This window comes from Callorhinus ursinus, unplaced genomic scaffold, assembly GCF_003265705.2.
Source record: "Callorhinus ursinus isolate GAN/ISIS: 27379988/994484 unplaced genomic scaffold, GSC_fseal_2.0 scaffold14, whole genome shotgun sequence".
Classification (NCBI taxonomy): Eukaryota; Metazoa; Chordata; class Mammalia; order Carnivora; family Otariidae; genus Callorhinus; species Callorhinus ursinus.
In genome coordinates, this window is record NW_027397076.1 from 46208578 (window position 1) to 46224299 (window position 15722).

A 15722-nucleotide genomic window follows, 5' to 3' on the forward strand; every position below is an offset into this window, starting at 1 on the left:
ACTCAAGGGGCACCTGGGTGGCTCAGTCTTTAAGTGTCTGCCTTCGGCTTGGGTCATGATCCCAGGGTCCTGGGATTGAGTCCGGCATCGGGCTCCCTGCTCAGCGGGAAGCCTGCTTCTCCCTCTCTACTCCCCCTGCTTGTGTTCCTTCTCTCGCTTTGTCTCTGTCAAATAAATAAATAAAATCTTTAAAGGAAAAAAAAAAAGGCCTACTCAAGGGGTGCCTGGGTGGCTCAGTCGGTTAAGCATCTGCCTTCCACTGGGGTTGTGATCCCAGGGTCCTTGGATTGAGCCTCCCATCAGGCTCCCTGCTCAGCAGGGGAGCCTGCTTCTCCCTCTCCCCCTGCTTGTGTGGTCTCTTTCTCACTCACTCACTGTCTCTCAAATAAATAAATAAAATCTTTTAAAAAAAAATTTTTTTTTTAAATTAAAAGGCACTCTAAAGGTCTACCATAAATTTGTATTCCTGGGGTGCCTGGGTGGCTCAGTTGGTTAAGGTCAGCCTTCGGCTCAGGTCATGATCCCAGAGTCCTGGGATCAAGTCCCACATCCAGCTCCCTGCTCTGCAGGGAGCCTGCTTCTCCCTCTGCCTCTGCCTGCCACTCCCCCTGCTTGTGCTCTCTCCCCCTCTCTCTCTCTGTCAAATAAATAAAATCTTAAAAAGAAAATTTTGTATTCCTATGGCATTTTGTACAAAATTTCAGTAGACTTTTAAATCTGGACTGTCCCATTTCTTGCCCCTAGATTGTGAGCTCCTAGGAAGCAGCCACCCACTTTACTAATCTTTTTATCTCTAACACCCAAACATAATTTATGATCAAGAATTAGCTGAAAGAATACAATTTTCACTTCCATTTAAGTATGTCCAGTGGAAAGTGAATTCCCAATGAATATTAAGAAAACACTGCCGCCTCATGGATAATATAGGTCATGCAACCTTTAGCAAATACAGGGAAAACAAAGGATAGAATTTGTCCATAGGTATAGGTAGATCAGAAGTTTGAAATTTAAACCCAGCTCTACCATTTTCTGTGTTAAGCTGGAAGACACCAATTTTTTTTTAAGATTTTATTTTTAAGTAATCTCTACACCCAATGTGGGGCTCAAACTTACAACCCTAAGACAAAAGTCGCATGTCCTGAGTCAGCCAGGCACCCTGAAATCTCAATCTTTTAAAACATCAGTTTCGGGGCACCTGGGTGGCTCAGTCGTTGAGCGTCTGCCTTCGGCTCAGGTAATGATCCTAGGGTCCTGGGATGGAACCCCACATCAGCCTCCCTGCTCAGCAGGAAGCCTGATTCTCCCTCTCCCACTCCCCCCGCTTGAGCTCCCTCTCTCGCTGTGTCTCTCTCTGTCAAATAAATAAAATCTTTAAAAAAATAAAAATAAAAATAAAGTAAATAAAATAAAACATCAGTTTCCCCTTCTACAAAACGGGCATAGTATCTCTCAGGAATTATTATGACAGTGAAACTGGATAATGATTATAAAAGTACTTTTGTTGATTATGAAGCATTTTACAAGTACAAGACGTATTTTTTTTTTAAGATTTTATTTATTTGACAGAGAGAGACACAGTGAGAGAGGGAACACAAGCAGGGGAGTGGGAGAGGGAAAAGCAGGCTTCCCACGGAGCAGGGAGCCCGATGCGGGGCTCTATCGCAGGACCCTGGGATCATGACCTGAGCCGAAGGCAATCGCTTAACGATTGAGCCACCCAGGCGCCCCAAGATGTATTTTTTTTATCCATATCTGATATTTACACTACACTACACTGAGTACCACAAATTCATCTTTTTATCTTCAAATTGCATATTTTTTACAATGGTAGTTGTCTTTTTTAAAGATTTTATTTATTTATTTGTCAGAGAGAGAGAGAGTACAAGCAGGGAGGAGGATCAGAGGCAGGCGGGGAAGCAGGCTCTCTGCTGAGCAGGGAGTCCGACACAGGGCTCGATCCCAGGACCCCAGGATCACAACCTCAGCCCAAGGCAGACACTCAACCGACTGACCCACCCAGGCACCCCGGTAGTTGTCTTAACAAACCCATCTTATTGCTTACTACAAATCTAATAACCTGCACCTTGAAAATCTGAGCCAACTCACTAAAGTTTAGATGGCTAATGGCAAATCTCTTTCTTTATACGCTAATGTAGACTCACATATCAACTTATTAAAATACACTGAACATATAAATATGCTAAAATTAGGGGCGCCTGGCTGGCTCATTTGGTAGGGTATGCCACTCTTGATCTCAGGATCATGAATTGGAGCCCCACATTGAGCATGAAGATTACTTAAAAAAATGTTTGGGGGCACCAGGGTGGCTCAGTTGGTTGAGTGTCTGACTCTTGATTTCAGCTCAGGTCATGATCTTGGTGTTGGAAGATCGAGCCCCACATCAGGCTCCCCACTTAGCAGGGAATCTGCCTGAGATTCTTTCCCTCTGCCCCTCTCTCCCCACCCCTTGTGCGTATGCTCTTGCTCTAAAAATAAATAAATCTTGAAAAAAAAGTTTGGGGTGCCTTGCCTGGCTGGCTCAGTCAGTTAAGAGCATGCAACTCTTGATCTCAGGGTGAGTTCCAGCCCCACAACTGGTATAGAAATTACTTAAAAAAAAATTAGATTGTGGGGCACCTGGGTGACTCAGTCGTTAAGCATCTCCCTTCGGCTCAGGTCATGATCCCAGGGTCCTGGGATCGAGCCCCACATCGGGCTCCCTGCTCAGCGGGAAGCCTGCTTTTCCCTCTCCCACTCCCCTGCTTGTGTTCCTGCTCTCGCTGTGTCTCTCTCCGTCAAATAAATAAATAAAATCTTAAAAAAAAAAAAAAAAAAGACATCCAGATTGGAAAGGAAGAAGTAAAACTGGCCTGGGGCGCCTGGGTAGCTCGGTTGAGCATCCAACTCTTTTTTCTTTTTTTTTTTAATTTTACTTATTCATTTGAGAGCAAGAGAGAGAGAGCATGAGCAGGGGAGAGAGAGCATGAGCAGGGGAGAGAGGCAGAGGGAGAAGCAGACTCCCTGCTGAGCTGGGAGCCTGATGTGGGGCTTGATCCCAAGACCCTGGGATCACAACCTGAGCTGAAGGCAGACACTTAACCATCTGAGCCACTGAGGCGCCCCTGAGAATCCAACTCTTGATTTCAGCTCAGGTCATATCTCAGGGTGGTGGGATCCAGCCCCACGATGGCCTCTGCACTCAGCGCTCAGTGGGGAGGCTGCCTGAGATTCTATCTCCCTCTGTTGCCCTCCCCCCGCCCCACACACACACCCAGCCCCCTGTGCATGCACACACTCTCTCTCAAATAATCTTTTTTTAAGATTTTATTTATTTATTTATTTTTCGGTTTCTTACACATTCTTTGCAAAACTGTTGAGATTTTGACTGGAATTGTGTTAAATTTATCAATTACTCTGGAGACAGTGTCCACCTTTTTTTTTATTTATTTGACAGAAACACAGTGGGAGAGGGAACACAAGCAGGGGGAGTGGGAGAGGGAGAAGCAGGCCTCCCACTGAGCGAAGAGCCTGATGTGGGGCTCGATCCCAGTGGGATCACGACCCGAGCTGAAGACAGACGCTTAACGACTGAGCCACCCAGGCGCCCCGGTTTCCACCTTTTTGATACTGAATGTTTTCCTCCACTGAAAGCGGTGTATCAGTTATCTATTGCTATATAACAATATTACTGCAAACTTCGGGGTGCAAAACAACACATTTTTATTATCTCACAGTTTCTATGGGTCTGAGCATGGCTTAGCTGGGCTGCAATCAAAGTGCTGTCCAAGGCTCATCTCTCACATGAGGCACAAGTTGGGAAGAATCCACTTCTGTGACTTGATTTTTGGCAGCATTCAGTTCCTTGTAGGCTGTTGGTCTGAGGGTCTTCATTTCTTACTGAATGTTGGCTGGGAGCTGCCTTCAGTTCCTTGCCATGTGACCCTCTCCTGAGGGCAGCTCACAACATGGTTGCTTGCTTCTTTATAGCCAACAAGACACAGTCACCTCTGCCATGTTCTATTTGTGAGGAGGAAATCACAGGTCCCATTTATACTCAAGAGGAGGGGCTTTACACAAAGGCATGAATATCAGGGATCATGGTAGCCAGACTAGAGTTTGCAATATATGGTATACCTTTCAATTTAATAATCTCTCTATAAAATTCTTATACACCCTATATTAGGTTTATTCATATGCACTTTTCAATTTGTAATGCTATCATAAATGTAGTTTTTAAAAAATAGGCATAATTATTCAGCATAGGAACACTACTAAATTTTGGATACTGATCTTTTACCTAGCAATCTTGTCGAAGTCTCTCTCTTTTTTTAATTTTTTTATTTTTTTTAAAGATTTTATTCATTTATTTGAGAGAGAGAATGAGAGAGAGAGAGTACATGAGAGGGGGGAAGGTCAGAGGGAGAAGCAGACTCCCCGCTGAGCAGGGAGTCCGATGCAGGACTCCATCCCGGGACTCCAGGATCATGACCTGAGCTGAAGGCAGATGCTTAGCCAACTGAGCCACCTAGGCGCCCTCTCTCTTTTTTTTAAAGATTTTATTTTTCGGGGGCGCCTGAGTGGCTCAGTCATTAAGCGTATGCCTTTGGCTCAGGTCGTGATCCCAGGTTCCTGGGATCGAGCCCCACATCGGGCTCCCTGCTCAGCGGGGAGTCTGCTTCTCCCTCTCCCACTCCCCCTGCTTGTGTTCCCTCTCTCGCTGTGTCTCTCTCTGTCAAATAAATAAATAAAAATCTTTAAAAATATATAAAAAATAAATAAAGATTTTATTTTTCGGGTGCCTGGGTGCAGTTGGTTAAGTGTCTGCCTTTGGCTCAAGTCATGATCCTGGAGTCCCAGGATCGAGCCCCATGTTGGGTTCCCTGCTCAGTGGGGAGTCTGCCTCTCCATCTCCCTCTGCCCCTACCCCTGCTCCTTCTCACTCTCTCACTCACTTTCTCTTTCAAATAAATAAGTAAAATCTTTAAAAAAAAAAGATTTTTAAGTAATCTCTACAACCAGTGTGGGGCTCAAACTCACAACCCTGAGATCAAGTCACAGCCTCCACAGACTGAGCCAGCCAGGTGCCCCTGAATTCTTTTTAGCCCCAACAATTTACCTGTAGATTCACTTGGATTTTCCTAATAAATATCATTTGTGAATGACAATTTTGTTTCTTATAATCCTTATACCATTTCTTTTTCTTATTGGACAATAAGACGTCTAATAAAATAGTTAACAGAAATTGCGATATTGGCCCTGTTCCCTGATAAACTTTTCTTTTTTTTTAAAGTAAGCTCTACACCCAAGATGTGGCTTGAATTCACCAATACAATATCAAGAGTCCCATGCTGTACAGACTGAGCCAGCCAGGAACCTCCCTGATAAACTTTTATCAGGTTTATGATGATGTTCCTTTTCTTGTCTAGTTTGCTAAGAGCTTTGGAGATGAACAGACATTTAATTTTATCAGATACTTTTTCTGCAATGACCAGGAGGATCAAATAGGTTCTCTCTTAATCTGTTGATGTTGTTAATTATGCATATTTTCCAATGTTAAACCATTCTAGCATCCTTCGGATATATTCTACTTGGTCATAAATATGTTTTATGACTTTCACATTTATATCTTTGTTTTTTTTTTCTCATATTGTTGTGTGATTTGGGTTTTAAAGTGATACTAATTTAAGGGTACCTGGCTGGCTCACTCGGTAGAACATGCAACTCTTGATCTTGGGGTCATAAATTCTAACCCCATATTGGGGGTAGAGGTAACAACAACAACAAAAAAGTTATGCTAATTTAACAAAACAAGTTGTCAAATTTCCCTTTTTTCTAATTTCTTGGAACAAAGTGCGTAAAGTTGGGATTATCTGTTCTTTGAATGTTTCATAGCACTCCCACATAAAACTATTTGTATTTATTTTCTGTATAAATGTTTAAACTACAAAACTTCTAATCTCGGCAGACTCTTAGTATTTTCCAACACTCCTACAAGACTCTAGTTAGAGTTTTCTCTTAGCCTCCACAATAGTTATTCTAAATATTTGCCATTCTCAAGTTTTCTACCTATTTCTCCCTATATTCTTAACATGTAATATTCATCTATCTTCAACCTTTTTATCGTACTGGCTATCTTCCCCAGCTTACTGATAATTTTTTTTAAAAGATAAAAGCACACATACAAGGAAAATAAACAAAAGCCCCGTCCCTGAAATCTAGGTTCTCCTCTAGCTATTTTTTAAGATTTTATTTGTTTATTGGAGAGAGAGAGAGAGAGAGAGAGCATGAGCGTGGGGAGGAGCAAAGGGAGAGGGAGAGGGACAAGCAGACTCCCCTCCAAGGGAGGAGCCCAACTCGGGGCTCAATCCCAGGATCCTGAGATCATTACCTGAGCCGAAGTCAGACGCTTAATTGACTGAGCCACCCAGGCGCCCCAAGCTATTCTTTTTCTTTTCATTTTCCCCATAATTTAGGGCAACTGGCTGGCTCAGTTGGGAGAGTATGCAACTTTTTTTTTTTAACAGGCAACTCTTGATCTTGGGGTTGTGAGTTCGAGCCCCACGTTTATAGAGATTACTTAAATAAATAAAATAAAAATAATAATTGTCCCAGAGTTAGAGCAAACTACATTTACTAAGTATCCTCATCTCTCATTTGTTTTTTCCCCCATACATTTTTTTTTACTGTATTTTATGTTATGTTAAAGTTGGGAAATCATTAGTGGGTTATATAAAAATACAACATATGGGGCATCTGGCTCGCTCAGTCGGAGAGCGTGTGACTCTTGATCTTGGGGTCATGAGTTAAAGCCCAATGCTGGGTGTAGAGATTACATAAATATTTTTTTTAAAAAAAGGAAAAAGGGGAAAAAAAGGTAATTCCTACATGGTAAAAACCACAAAAGGAAAACCAAAAATCAAATGATAAACCAGGACGAGGAGAGGAAATGTATGCAACTCATCTTATACAAGGCTAATTTCCAAAATATGTTAAGAGTTCCTATAAATCAATATCAAAATTCTAATACCCAACAGAAAATGGGAAATTTTATGAATAATTCATTAAAAAAAACAATTCTTAAACTTACAAAAAGATGTTCAACCTCATAATTATAAAAAGTTAAGATAAAAACAAACACTTAGAAATGACTTTATACCTATCAGAATGGGAAACATTACAAAAGTGATAATCTCCTGCGATGAGGGCAGAAAAATAAGCACTCTTCTACACTGCCTGTGAGACTATAAAATGGCATGACCGATATGGAAGCAATTTGGCAACATCAAAATTACAAATGTATATACCTTTTGACTCAGCAATTCTAATTCTAGGAATTTATCCTACAGTTCTATTTGCAAACCTGCAGAATGACAAGATATTTAGTATTAATCCCTGCAATACTGTAATACATAGGGTAACCATAAAACATTGTCCAAATTGGGACACTTTTTTTTTAAAGATTTTATTTATTTATTTATTTATTTATTTATTTATTTTAACATTTTATTCATTTATTTATTTGAGAGACAGAGAATGAGAACGAGTACATGGGGGGGAGGGGCAGAGGGTGAAGCAGACTCCCTGCTGAGCAGGGAGCCTGATGTGGGACTCGATCCAGGGACTCCAGGATCATGACCTGAGCCGAAGGCAGACGCTTAACCAACTGAGCCACCCAGGCGCCCTTTATTTATTTATTTGACAGAGAGAGAGATCACAAGTAGGCAGACAGGCAGGCAGAGGGAGAGGGAGAAGCAGGCTCCCCGCTGAGCAGAGAGCCCTGGGATCAGACCTGAGCTGAAGGCAGATGCCTAACAAACTGAGCTACCCAGGTGCCCTGAAATTGGGACACTTTTATAAGAGAAAGAGGGTACTATTAATATTTAAGCTACAGCAACTGGCATAGCTGAGACTGTCCCAAGTAAACTAGGAAATATGGTCACTCATAATAACAAAAGATGGGGCGCCTGGGTGGCTCAGATGGTTAAGCGTCTGCCTTCGGCTGAGGTCATGATCCCAGGGTCCTGGGATCGAGTCCCGCATCGGGCTCCCTGCTCCTTGGGAGCCTGCTTCTCCCTCTGCTTCTCTCTCTCTCTCTCTCTCTCTCTCTGTCTCTCATGAATAAATAAATAAAATCTTTAAAAAAAATAACAAAAGATGGAAAATGACACAAATATTCACCAATAGGGGACTTTTAAAATAATAATTATACACCCAGATAATCGAATACCACATAGCCATAAAAGGAAGAACGTGATATAGTGATTTGGAAGGTTCTCCAAGATGTACAGTAAAAAAATTTTTTAAAGGAAAAATACAAAAGTGTTTATAGGATGCTACCATTTGTGTAAAAGAGGAAAAATATAATTACTTAGATATGGATAAAACATATAGAGGAAAGATACACAGACAACTGATAACAACATTTGCTTCTGGGGAAAGCAGGTAGCTAGGAACAGACAGGAGGATAACTTCACTATATGCCCTTTTGTACCTTCTAAATTTTGAACCGAAATTCAGATGAGTAAATAAAATTGTAAAATAGTCCCAGCAATGAATTTTATTTTTTTTAAATTTTTTTTAAAGATTTTATTTATTTATTCATGAGAGACAGAGGGAGAAAGAGAGAGGGAGAGAGAGAGAGAGAAGCAGAGGGAGAAGCAGGCTCCCAAGGAGCAGGGAGCCCGATGCGGGACTCGATCCCAGGACCCTGGGATCATGACCTGAGCCGAAGGCAGATGCTTAACCATCTGAGCCACCCAGGCGCCCCCAGCAATGAATTTTAATCGATAAGTTTTTTTTTTTTTTAAAGATTTTATTTATTTATTTGACAGAGAGAGACACAGAGAGAGCAGGAACACAAGCAGGGGGAGTGGGAGAGGGAGAAGCAGGTCTCCTGCCGAGCAGGGAGCCTGATGTGGGACTCGATCCCAGGACCCTAGGATCATGACCTGAGCTGAAGGCAGACGCTTAACGACTGAGCCACCCAGGCGCCCAATCGATAAGTTTTACGACCTATATTTTCCCACTGCTTGAGCTGCTATGCTCAATAATAAAAATTCTGTTAAGCACTGTGATCCTATAGAGTTTCCTAGGGTTTTTTTCCTTTGTAGTTTCCTAGTTTTTAAATCATTTTAATTCTGCTATAAATACATGAGAATTGTGCAAAACAAAACTCGTACTTAAGAACAATTTTAAATCAAGTACCACTATTGTCAGTAACTATGACAGAAAAATATATATGTATTATTTTTTCCAATTTCTGTGTTTAATAATTCTTACAAAACAGCAATTTTGTTAATAATCATTTTCATAATGATACATTTCATGATTATTTGGCACCTTCTGTACTTTTTCTGTGACTTTTCATCCAAATTAAATTGAATTAAACTGGGCGCCTGGGTGGCTCAGCTGGCTAAGCGACTGCCTTCGGCTCAGGTCATAATCCTGGAGTCCCAGGATCGAGTCCCGCATCGGGCTCCCTGCTCAGCAGGGAGTCTGCTTCTCCCTCTGACCCTCCCCACTCTCATGTGCTCTGTCTCTCTCTCTCTCTCTCTCAAATAAATAAATAAAATAAATAAATAAATAAATAAATAAATAAATTGAACTAAACTGGAATAATAAATGCAAATAAGCGAGTAAATATCCTTACCCTTGAAGATCTCTTACCTAAGTGGTAGTTACTATACATATTACCTGATAATCTAAAATTGCTTTATCTAGGGGAGGTAGAAGGGGGATGGGTTAAATAGCCGATGGAGAGTAAGGAGGGCATTTGTTGAGATGAGCATGGGATGTTGTAAGTGATGTCACTAAACTCTACACCTGAAACTAATATTACACTGTATGTTAACTAACTGGAATTTAAATAAAAACTTGAGTAAAATAAAATTGTTTTCTCTAAAAACTTCCCCAAATAAGAGAGTTATAACAGCGGCTTTTAGCAAACTGACAGGCAAAAGTGGATGATGTAAAATTTTCAAATTACATAAAATCTTGAGAAATAATGGTTTATGGAGTGTTAAGTAGATGAATGTGGCTAAAATAATTTTACTTAAGTTTTTTAGAAAATGGTTTTGTTTACTGTATGGTAACACAAGATTCTGAAAACATCTTTCATGTTCTTTAGGTTAAAAAAAAACAAGTATTGAAATGTTACCAACCACAACCACTCACAAAAGGTTTTTTCTTTTTGCTGTTTCAAATTCCTTCAAATTAGCATTAGTGTATTAAGAGTTTTTTTAAATCTTTTTTAGGGACCCTGGCAAAATCTACATTCTCTTAACATAATGATTCAGACTTGCTATAGTCTATTCTTTTTTTTTTTTTTTTTTTAGATTTCATTTATTTATTTGACAGAGAGACACAGCGAGAGCAGGAACACAAGCAGGGGGAGTGGGAGAGGAGAGGCAGGCTTACCGCTGAGCAGGGAGCCCGATGTGGGACTTGATCCCAGGACCCTGGGATCATGACCTGAGCCGAAGGCAGACGCTTAACAACTGAGACACCCAGGCGCCCTTGCTATAGTCTATTCTTATGGCCATCAAAGAAACCAGTTTTCTACAATTTTTCTCCTGTAACAGGAGAGATTATTTGGCAAAACAGAGAAAATGTGTATTAGGCATTGTAAATTTGACCAGTGTGGTGATATATTGTGATTTTTTTTACATGCTCATGTGTATATTTTTTAAGTTCTATAAAATTTAGTTTTTTAATTATTAAACTAAATGGGAATTAGGAACATACCCTGGGATAGATCACAGATACAACTGAACTTATATGAAATTTCATTTACTCCATGAAGGTCTAATATCAAGTTAAAACATGTGCACCAGGCACCAGAGTGCTAGTCTAGCCAGACTCTAAATCCTGTTCAAATACATGTGCTTACTAATGATGACTTAGCAACTGTTAAATGTATTAACATATTTAGTGGCCTTGATTAGTGTTATTTAAACTTTCAACTCCAGTGAATCCCTTAAAGCCCATGAACCCAAAGCAACACAACAGCAGCAGCAGCTTAGTTTCACCACTATCAAGGACAGAATGAGAAAAGAAGTGGTAAATGTAATAATGACTTTTTCAAAAACCTTGGTGAAGGAATACAGATAAGAGACAAAATATATCAATTTATCTCAATTTTTTAAAAAAAGAATAAAGCGGGCGCCTGGGTGGCTCAGTTGGTTAAGCGACTGCCTTCGGCTCAGATCATGATCCTGGAGTCCCGGGATCGAGTCCCACATCGGGCTCCCTGCTTAGCAGGGAGTCTGCTTCTCCCTCTGACCCTCTTCCCTCTCGTGCTCTCTCTCTCTCATTCTCTCTCTCTCAAATAAATAAAATCTTTAAAAAAAAAGAATAAAGCAATACTGATGGAAAATCTGAATTGCATAAAGCTGCTTAACTGAAATAGATTTTAATTAAACACAGAAAGAGTCAAATATATTTAGTGATTGTTTCTTAAGATGGCAAAGACTCGAACATTTAAATGGTCAAAGATGATATTCATTACAATGAAAGAAGTTGAAAAATACAGCAAACCTAAGCGGAGAGATTAACCTGAGAGTAGTGGAAGGATTCCTCTTAATAGTATCTGGAGGAATAGATATGGGGTATGAGTGTAATGGCAGGAAACTGAGGGCTTCTTTGTGAAGCAATGAGGTGGTGAGCTCAAGTGAAGTAGAGAATCTTGAAGAAGATTGACTAGGAGTTGCCTTTAGGATTAAATAATTTTATCATAGTGTTTAAAACTCTTTGTAATGCAGGGGTCCTGGCTGGCTCAGTTAATAGAGCATGAGACCCTTCAAGTTCCATGTTGGGCATGGAACCTATTCAAAAAAATAAAATACTCTTTTAACACTCTTTTAGTGAGGCCCCCACCTACATGCTGTGCTTCACTGATCCACACATTCTCACACCCAAACTTTCACTCCCACCAATTGATCTAGGGTCCCTCAAATGTTTCTCTCATACTATGTTCGTTACTGCAGAGCTCTGTCTGGAACACCTTTCTCATCTCCATGCACACTTCTCATCCTTTAAGAGTTGGCTCCCATCACCCAACATTTCTTAAGGTCCCTTTCTCTTTATCTCAGCTACCCTTTACCCTGACCCTGGATAGTGCCCCTTCTTTATACTTCCTTCTGCATCTCTTCATCTCAGCATTTTTCACCGGGAATTTTAAACACTGTTTTCTTTTTTTTTTAAGATTTTATTTATTTATTTATTTAGTTGAGAGTGAGCAAGCATGTGATGGGCGTGGGGGGAAGACCAGAGGGAGAGGGACAAGCAGATTCCACCCTGAGCCGGAGCCCAACCCAGAGTTTGATCCCACCACACTGAGATCACGACCCGAGCCGAAATCAAGAGTCAGACCGCCAACTGACTGAACCACCCAGGCGCCTCAAACACTGCTTTCTCATTTCTTCCAGTAGTCAGAAACTGGTTTTGTTTGTTTTTGCTTAAACAAAAGGCCTGGCACACGATAGGTGAATGAACAATTCACTGAATGAATGGAAGATGACTACATCAGAGCCCCCATGACTTATATTTTAACCAGTAAAATACAAGATTATCTTTTGCAAATGGAAAAACTAAAGCAAGAAGGCATGTGCACCAATAATAACATTAGCAGAACAAAGATTTATGGAAAAAAAAACTGGGGTACCTGGGTGGCTCAGTCGTTGAGCATCTGCCTTTGGCTCAGGTCATGATCTCAGGGTCCTGGGATTAAGCCCTGCGTCGGGCTCCCTGGTGAGCAGAGAGCCTGCTTCTCCCTCTCCCTGCTGCTCCCCCTGATTGTGCTTTCTCTCTCTCTGTCAAATAAATAAATAAAATCTTAAAAAAAAAACACAAAACTTATGTGAAATCTTTCACTTGCACTAATTAACATCCTAGCTACAATCAAAAGAATAGAACAAATGAGAATCTCTAAATCATAACAAACATTCCCCAAACACAAACATCAAGTTTCCAATTTTGTACCACGGAGGATTTAGCTTTTCTAAGGTTCAAAATCATCAAGACCAATCCTCCCCCTATACACCACAAAACTCTGGCACAACCAGGGACTGACCTAAAAACCTACTATTAGACATGACAGAGGATTTCTTCCACATTATGAAAAGCCTCATTTCTAGCTGGCCATGTCACAGTTGGCTAATACTTTTGCACAGATTTAACTAGATGGGTCTTTTTCAAATCAGAAACAAAGGATCTGACACTGCCAAGTTTAACCACCTGGGATGACAAACATGTTTTTCTTGAATATCCTATACTTTACACTGTTCTGTGGGCCTCCCAAGTCACTAGTTCATGCTCCATCCTCATGAAAATTTAGCAATATTATAGTGGAAAAAGAATCACTCCAAAGGTCAAAGGGCAGCTGGAAGCTAGTTCTCTATGCAAAGAACCTCCCCTTCTACAGGGAGATTTTCTTCACTGCCCAGCCAGTTCCTCTAATCAGAGAGAACTGGGAAGAAGACTGAGGACCTCATTACTGATTATAATTAAGGCTAATTCATAAAAGCAGGGGTAGAAAATAAAAGGAAGAAAATGACTTCTAGGTAATGTTTAGAAATCCCTAACATATGGTATCTCTCTCGACAGCTTAAAAAGCTTCAGAGAAATTACATTCCTGTGAAAAAAGGATAAGATTAGCTTTATTATATTTGGAAAAACTAATGCTGGTTTGAGCTTATACTACCAGAACTCTTTAAAAAAAAAAAGATTTTATTTATTTATTGGGGGTGGGGAGCATAAGCAAGGGGAGGGGCAAAGGGAGAGGGAGAAGCACACACCTTGCTGAGCAGGAAGCCCACGCTGGGCTCCACTCCAGGACCCTGGGATCATGACCTGAGCTGAAGGCAGCCACTTAACCGACTGAGCCACCCAGGCATGCCTACCAGAACTTTCTTTTTTTCTTAAAGTCCTGGGCAAAGCCACACGGGAGGCAGCCGAGGGCAAGCTAGAGTTCCTGAATTAGAGAGAGTCCCAATAGAAGAGCTAGGGCAGATACGGAATGACTGCTGGAGGGAAAAACAAACAAAAACAAAAGGAAGGTCACTCTATCTGGTTTCAAACCAAATAAACCCTCTAATCCTAACCAAGGCAAAGGAGAACTGCCTTTCTACAAAACACACCGGAGTATGGTTTTGATATTTATTCTCCCACAGGTACCCTTGATGCTCATTTTAATCACCAAATGAAAAGTGATGGTAGAGTGTGCAAATCGATCTCAGGGTTGTATGTTCGAGCCCCTGTTGGGTGTAGAGATTACTTAAAATTAAAAAAGAAAAGAGATAGTTTGTGATACAGCCAGCCTCTAGACAAGTCCCAGTACTGTACCGTACTGGTTCCGTAATGCTTCCAAATAAAATGCTTCCTTTAGAGATGGGGTCATTTCCTGGGATAATTCAATTCAACGGTTAATTTTGGGAAGAGCCTCATGATGGAGAAAGACTTGTAGTCAGAGACTTACTTGAGTCTGATTCCTGGCTCTGGTATTAAATTACAACTGGGTTACCTTATTCAAATAAGTGCTATTTCTGAGTCTTAGTTTCCTCATCTGCCAAATGGGACTAATAATAACTACTTTTAAGTGTCTGGTAAGTGGGAGCGATAAACTATATAAAATCCACCATAGGGGCGCCTGGGTGGCTCAGTCGGTTGAGCGACTGCCTTCGGCTCGGGTCATGATCCTGGAGTCCCGGGATCGAGTCCCGCATCGGGCTCCCTGCTCATCGAGGAGCCTGCTTCTCCCTCTGACCCTCCCTCCTCTCATGTACTCTCTCTCTCTCTCTCATTCTCACTCTCTCAAAATAAATAAATAAATCTTAAAAAAAAAAAATCCACCATAAGCCTAGATGATAGCTAACAGTTACATAGTTTCTATTAAAGATGCTGTGTTAGGCACTGTGAAGATACAGATGAATGTTTTCCTAGTTGCAAATGATAAAATTACTGAATGTGCTTAGTTTTCAAAACTCTTTCCCCTGAGGAATACAGGGGCAAGCAATTAAAAGAAAATTTGGGGAGCACTTAAAGGTATACAAAATGGGGGCGCCTGGGTGGCTCAGTCATTAAGCGTTTGCCTTCGGCTCAGGTCATGATCCCAGGGTCCTGGGGATCGGGCTCCCTGCTCAGCGGGAGGCCTGCTTCTCCCTCTCCCACTCCCCCTGCTTGTGTTCCCTCTCTCGCTGTGCCTCTTTCTGTCAAATAAATAAATAAAATCTTTAAAAAAAGAAAAAAGGTATATAAAATGTGTAAGGGCCCAGTCAAGAACACAAAGTCCTAAACAGCCACCAAATAACTGGTAGATAAAACGAAAACCCAGGCAACCTAGTAACCACCAGGGTGACCTTTTCAACCGCCTCCGGACCTCTCTGAAAAGCCCAGGGGCTGTTTCTGGTCGTGCTATTTTCCGGCCATCTGACTCCTCACTCACCAATACCGCGTGCCGGAGACTAGGCGTTCATTTGACCTCCATGCCGCTCTACGCGGCGGGTTACTGTGTTCGGTTCTGGCCTTCGAACGTTGAAGGTCACTTAGGTGGCCTCTTAAAAAGGGCTCACTCTTATCCGAGTGTAGAGAGGTAGCGCTCCCCCCTCTCTCTGACAGCTCCATCGTTCTAACGCCGCCGCGTCCTCCAGGAGCTCGCCAGGCTTCGCAAAGCGCCAAGCCTCGGCTTTCCCGCCCTCAACGTCCGCACGCAAGGCCGCCGCAAGGTG

At 41.4% G+C, this 15722-nt stretch overlaps 1 protein-coding gene across 4 annotated transcripts in view; it reads right to left on the reverse strand.

Moving 5' to 3' along the window:
- The window catches only part of RBMS2 (RNA binding motif single stranded interacting protein 2), an 89313-nt gene that overhangs the window by 72746 nt on the left and 845 nt on the right, over nt 1–15722 (reverse strand). For 3 of the 4 annotated variants that reach the window (XM_073900819.1, XM_073900818.1, XM_073900816.1), the window contains exons 1-2: nt 15440–15700; nt 12662–12809 (exon numbers count right to left, since the gene is read on the reverse strand). The gene's annotated coding sequence lies outside the window, so the exon portion shown is untranslated. Of the gene's footprint in view, nt 1–12661; nt 12810–15439; nt 15701–15722 lie in introns of those variants that run through there. The other variant, XM_073900817.1, reaches the window with a different exon arrangement.